General features: G+C 45.0%; 1 long non-coding RNA gene across 1 annotated transcript; it reads left to right on the forward strand.

Moving 5' to 3' along the window:
* The first annotated feature begins 232 nt into the window (after positions 1 to 232).
* On the forward strand, positions 233 to 3,361 carry LOC147980020 (uncharacterized). Its single transcript, XR_015619077.1, has 2 exons — positions 233 to 574; positions 1,685 to 3,361. It is a non-coding gene; the product is annotated as an uncharacterized LOC147980020 (long non-coding RNA).
* The last annotated feature ends 3,805 nt before the right edge of the window (positions 3,362 to 7,166 follow it).

The raw sequence follows: 7,166 nt of genomic DNA on the forward strand, positions 1-7,166 counted from the left end.
GGGACTATTTTTATAGTTTATATTAATAAAATGAGAGAGGAACTTGAGCTAAAACAGTAAAAGAAAATAGATAAAGGAAAAGAATAAAAATAAAAAATAAAACAAAATACAAAAGAAATGAGAACCCCCCACCCCACTGGGATTCGGCCCACCAGGCCGCCTTGCCGGCTCAACTGGTCACGCCCCCCACTCCTTATCCTATCCCCTCACCCCTTGACCTAACCGACCCCCCCACTCACCCACGTCTCCCACGCGCGTCGCCACACACTCAACGACGAGGGCCCTCGTGCTCGAACCCCCCCTCGCAACCTCTCCTCTCTAGTGCTCCCTCGCGGCTCTCCGGTGCTCCTCAGGCGGGAAGCAGCTGCCGCTCATCGGCGAGGCAACCACTGCGCTGTTGGTCTTCTTCTCTGCTCGTTCTGGATCGGGCACGACCCCGCCGACGCCACGACGTCATCGCCGTCCCCGGTCGCCGGAGCCACCCCCTCGTCTACCTCCACCTCGCCGGACGCCTCGTCATCCTCTTCCCCACCAGCGCCATCGAGTCTCGCCGCCCCGCTTCTCTTCAACGCTGGTGAGGCCACCGGCCTCCCGCCCCCCCTGCATTCCGTCATCGATCCGACCACCGCGCCGACGCACGCCCTTGACCACCGCACCTTACGCGCGGCGACCGCGCTCACCGCGGCCACGCCCCGCCCGGCGTGCCGTTGCGCGCGCCGCAGCCGCGCCAAGCCGCACTCGCCCGGAGTGCTCACACCTGCCGTGCCCCGCACCGCCGTAGCCTCCCCTGCTGCCTGCATCGCATGCCCGCGCCGTTGCTGCCCGCCTCGCGCTCCACCCCGCGGCCGATGCCCTGCCACTGCACCGCCGAGCCTGCTCTGCCACGCTGGCCGCTGGTCGCGTCTGACCACAACCTTTTCCCTGCTCCTCATACCCCACTGCTGGCCTCGACCATGGCCTTGCCGGGGCCAGGTTCGGCCACCACGCCCCTGCCCCTCCCCTGTGCGTGTTCGTGCACAGGAGGGAGGTGGCCTGAGCCACTCACAGGTGGGGCCCAGCCCCCTGTTAAACGAAAAAATGAAAATTATATATATATACTAATTAAATAATTAACCTAATTAAGTTTGCTTAATTAACTTAATATTAATTAAAATGTTTAGTTAAACTCTAATGGAAGCTAACTCAATGACAGCAAGGACCCACCACCACTGTTCACTTTGACCAGTCAATGATGACTGGGCTGTTGACCCAGTCAATTGGCCCGCACTGCCATACACTGGCTGGGTACACTTCTGGGTACCCATAGCCTTTTTCTTGCTTATTTTCGAGATATAAATAATTCCAAAAAATGATTAAAACTTTGGAAATTAATATAAAATAAACCGTAGCTCGAAAGGAAAATGTGTGTACATGAAAGTTGCTCAGAACGACGAGACGAATTCGGATACGCAGCCCGTTCATCCGCCACGCATCCCTAGCATAGCGAACACGCAACTTTCCCCTTCCGGTTCATCTGTCCGAAAACGCGAAACACTGGGGATATTTTCCCGGATGTTTCCCCCCTTCACCGGTACCACCTCTTACCGCGTTAGGGCACCCCTAGAACCGCTACTTGTCATGTCATGCATCGTCATGCATTTGTTTGCAATATATTTATTGTTTCTTCCCCCTCTTCTCTCGCTAGACACAGAGACCGACGCCGCTGCTACCCAGTACGACTACGGTGTTGATGACCCCTCCTTCTTGCCAGAGCAACCAGGCAAGCCCCCCCTGATCACCAGATATCGCCTACTCTTCTCTATACTGCTTGCATTAGAGTAGTGTAGCATGTTACTGCTTTCCGATAATCCTATCCTGATGCATAGCTTGTCCTTGCTATTACTGTTGTTACCTTTATCTGCAATCCTAATGCTTAGTATAGGATGCTAGTTTATCATCAGTGGCCCTACATTCTTGTCCGTCTGCCATGCTATACTATCGGGCCGTGATCACTCGGGAGGTGATCACGGGTATATACTATATACTTTATACATGATACATGTGGTGACTAAAGTCAGGTTGGCTCGAGGAGTACCCGCGGTTGATTCGTGGATTGGGGGCTGGGAGGACATACTTTCCCGAGTGCCCTCTGTGTGGATCTTTTTGGCGAAGCGATAGGGCAGGTTGTGACCACCTAGGAGAGAGGTGGGCCTGGCCCTGGTCGGCGTTCGCGGTCATTTCATAATAACACGCTTAACGAGATCTTGGTATTTGATTTGAGTCTGGCTACTGGCCTATACACACTAACCATCTACGTGGGGACAGTTATGGGCACTCGACGTCGTGGTATCAGCCGAAGCCTTCGTGACGTCAGCGACTGAGCAGCGCGCGCCGGATTGGACTGGAACACCTGCTAGGCTAGGTCTGCTTTCGGCCGCCCTCGCAACGTGCAGGTGTGCAATGGGCAATGGGCCCAGACCCCTGTGCCATAGGATTTAGACCGGCGTGCTGACCTCTCTGTTGTGCCTAGGTAGGGCTGCGACGTGTTGATCTTCCGAGGCCAGGCATGACCCAGGAAAGTGTGTCCGGCCAAATGGGATCGAGCGTGTTGGGTTATGTGGTGCAACCCTGCAGGGAAGTTAATCTATTCGAATAGCCGTGATCTTCGATAACAGGACGACTTGGAGTTGTACCTTGACCTTATGACAACTAGAACCAGATACTTAATAAAACTCACCCTTCCAAGTGCCAGATACAACCGGTGGTCGCTCTCTCACAGGGCGACGGGGAGAGGATCATCGGTTAGGATTATGCTATGTGATGCTACTTGGTGAACTTACCATCTACTCTCTTCTCCTGCTGCAAGATGGAGGTTACCAGAAGCGTAGTCTTTGATAGGACTAGCTATCCCCCTCTTATTCCGGCATTCTGCAGTTCAGTCCACATATGATACCCTCATTCCATTTGATACCAATGCATACATATGTAGTGTAGCTCCTTGCTTGCGAGTACTTTGGATGAGTACTCACGGTTGCTTTGCTCCCTCTTTTCCCCCTTTCTATACCTGATTGCTGCGACTAGACGTTGGAGCCCAGGAGCCAGACGCCACCGTCGACGATGACTATTACTACTCGGGAGGTGCCTACTACTACGTGCAGCCTGCTAACGACGACTAGGAGTAGTTTAGGAGGATCCCAGGCAGGAGGCCTGCGCCTCTTTCGATTTGTATTCCAGTTTGTGCTAGCCTTCTTAAGGCAAACTTGTTTAACTTATGTCTGTACTCAGATATTGTTGCTTCCGCTGACTCGTCTATGATCGAGCTCTTGTATTCGAGACCTCGAGGCCCCTGGCTTGTAATATGATGCTTGTATGACTTTTTTTATTTGTAGAGTTGTGTTGTGATATCTTTCCGTGAGTCCCTGATCTTGATCGTACATGTTTACGTGTATGATTAGTGTACGATCGAGTCGGGGGCGTCATAGTTTATGTGTGATAGAGCGTATCATATCACGGGGTTTGGATGCACCGGCGAAGTTTGCACCAACTCTCAAGGTGAGAAAGGGCAATGCACGGTACCGAAGAGGCTAGCAATGATGGAAGGGTGAGAGTGCGTATAATCCATGGACTCAACATTAGTCATAAAGAACTCACATACTTCTTGCAAAAATCTACAAGTCATCAAAAACCAAGCATTACGCGCATGCTCGTAGGGGGATAGATTGATAGGAAAAGACCATCGCTCGTCCCCGACCGCCACTCATAAGGAAGACAATCAAATAACACCTCATGTTTCAAATTTGTTACACAACGTTTACCATATGTGCATGCTACGGGACATGCAAACTTCAACACAAGTATTCCTCAAATTCACAACTACTCAACTAGCACAACTTTAATATCACTATCTCCATATCTCAAAACAATCATCAAGTATCAAACTTCTCTTAGTATTCAATGCACTTATACAAAAGTTTTTTATTATATCAAAAGAAAATTACCATGGTGTTCTAAAGGACTATCAAAATAATATAAGTGAAGCATGAGAGATAAATTATTTCTATAGAATAAAACCACCACCATGCTCTAGAAGATATAAGTGAAGCACTAGAGCAAATGAAAACTACTCCAAAAGATATAAGTGAAGATCAGTGAGTAGTTGAATAATTATGCAACTATTGTGAAGACTATCCCATTTAATAATTTCAGATCTTGATATTTTATTCAAACAGCAATCAAAACAAAGTAAAATAACATTTTAAGAATGGAAAACATCATGTGAATAAGCAAAAACTTCGGATCAACCGAAACTAACTGATAGTTGTTGAAGAAGAAAGGTGGGATGCCAACCGGGGCATCCCCAAACTTAGACGCTTGAGACTTATTAAAATATTATCTTGGGATGCATTGGGCATCCCCAAGCTTGAGCTTTTGTGTCTCCTTAATTCCTCTCATATCACGGTCTCCCTAAATCTCAAAAGCTTCATCCACACAAAACTCAACAAGGACTCGTAAGATAAGTTAGTATAAACCAATACAAAAATCTTATCATACTCTACTGTAGAAAATCACTAAAATTATTATTCAACATTGCATACTAAATGCCTCTGCATATTTAATAGTCCTATCCTCAAATAGAATCATTAAAGAAGCAAACATATGCAAACAATGCAAACATAACAGCAATCTGCCTAAACAGGACAGTCTGTAAAGAGTGCAGCGAGATACATACTTCCCGACCTCCAAAAATTATGAAAGAAAATTTTCAATGTAGTAAATTTATCAGAGCTTATTATGCAAAAGGTTTCAAAATTTTATCACACTCTGACTTTTCTAGGTAATTTTTGCAACAGCGGTAAACTTTCTGTTTTCAAACAGCAACATGTGGATTTGTAAAATAGGCATAGTAAAGGCTATCAATGCCACTTTTACTGAAATAAAAGATGAAAAACATTGTTCTAAATAACAGCAAGCAAATATTAACAAAAAAAATTAACGCTCCAAGCAAAACACATATCATGTGGTGAATAAAAATATAGCTCCAAGTAAAGTTACCGATGAACGAAGACGAAAGAGGGGATGCCTTCCGGGGCATCCCCAAGCTTAGGCTCTTGGTTGTCCTTGAATATTACCTTGGGGTGCCTTGGGCATCCCCAAGCTTAGGCTCTTTCCACTCCTTATTCCATAGTCCATCGAATCTTTACCCAAAACTTGAAAACTTCACAACACAAAACTTAACAGAAAACTCGTAAGCTCCGTTACTATAACAAAATAAATCACCACTTAGGTACTGTTGTGAACACATTCTATTGGTGTAATATCTACTGTATTACAACTTCTCTATAGTTCATACCCTCCGATACTACTCATAGATTCATCAAAATAAGCAAACAACACATAGAAAACAGAATCTGTCAAAAACAGAACAGGCTACAGTAATCTGTGGGTTCCGAATACTTATGTAACTCCCAAAATCCTGAGAAATTAGGAAGTCCTAGACACTTTGTTTAGTAATCTACTGCAAGTGGAATTGGTATTTTATCACTCTCTGGTAAAAAATGAAAATTATTCTCGTGAGCGCATACTTTCTGTTTTTTACAGCAAGATCAAATAACAATCACCCAAGAAGATCCCAAAGGCTTTACTTGGCACAAACACTAATTAAAACATAAAACCACTTCTAACCAGAGGCTAGATGAATTATTTATTACTAAAAAGGAGAAGCAAGGAACAAGAATAAAATTGGGTTGCCTCCCAACAAGTGCTAACGTTTAACGCCCCTAGCTAGGCATGATGATTTCAATGATGCTCACATAAAAGATAAGAATTGAAACATAAAGAGAGCATAAATAAGAATATGACTAGCACATTTAAGTCTAACCCACTTCCTATGCATAGGGATTTTGTGAGAAAACAACTTGTGGGAACAAGAATCAACTTGCATAGGAAGGTAAAACAAGCATAACTTCAAAATTTTAAGCACATAGAGAGGAAACTTGATATTATTGCAATTCCTACAAGCATATATTCCCCCCTCATAATAATTTTCAGTAGCATAATGAATTAATTCAACAATATAACCATCACATAGAGCATTCTTTTCATGATCTACAAGCATAGAAAATTTACTACTGTCCACATAAGCAAAATTCTTCTCATTCAGAATAGTGGGAGTATCATAAGATACTTGAATACTATAAATTGTTTCCACATTAAAAGAGTAAGGTTTAGAAAAAGGGTAATCAAAATCATGACAAGTTTCATAAATATAATCATCACTACTTTTTATAGCATATGTATCATCACAATAATTATCATAAGTAGCAACTTTGTTCTCATCATAATCGATTGAAACCTCTTCCAAGGTAGTGGAATCATTACTAAATAAAGTCATGACCTCTTGATACGTCTCCAACGTATCTATAATTTTTGATTGTTCCATGCTATTATATTATCTATTTTGGACGTTTATTGGCTTTATTATGAACTTTTATATTATTTTTGGGATTAACCTATTAACCTAGAGCCCAGTGTCAGTTTTTGTTTTTCCTTGTTTTAGAGTATCACAGAAAAGGAAAATCAAACGGAGTCCAATTGACCTGAAACTTCACGGAACTTATTTTTGGACCAGAAGAAGCCCACGGCATATCGGAGATGGACCAGGAGAGTCCCGGGCTGCCCACGAGGGTGGGGGGCGCGCCCACCCCCCTTGGGCGCGCCCCCCTGCCTCGTGGACAGCCCGAAGATCCACCGACGTACTTCTTCCTCCTATATATATACCCATATACCCTAAAAACTTCGGGGAGCACAATAGATCAGGAGTTCTACCGCCAGAAGCCTCCGCAGCCACCGAAAACCAATCTAGACCCGTTCCGACACCCTGCTGGAGGGGAATCCCTCTCCGGTGGCCATCTTCATCATCCCGGTGCTCTCCATGACGAGGAGGGAGTAGTTCTCCCTCAGGGCTGAGGGTATGTACCAGTAGCTATGTGTTTGATCTCTCTCTCTCTCTCGCCCTCTCTCTCTCGTGTTCTTGAGGTGGTACGATCTTGATGTATCGCGAGCTTTGCTATTATAGTTGGATCTTATGTTGTTTCTCCCCCTCTACTCTCTTGTAGTGGATTGAGTTTTCCCTTTGAAGTTATCTTATCGGATTGAGTCTTTAAGGATTTGAGAACACTTGATGTATG

The sequence above is a fragment of the Triticum urartu genome, chromosome 3A, assembly GCF_056163025.1.
Source record: "Triticum urartu cultivar PI428250 chromosome 3A, HENAU_Tu73, whole genome shotgun sequence".
NCBI lineage: Eukaryota > Viridiplantae > Streptophyta > Magnoliopsida > Poales > Poaceae > Triticum > Triticum urartu.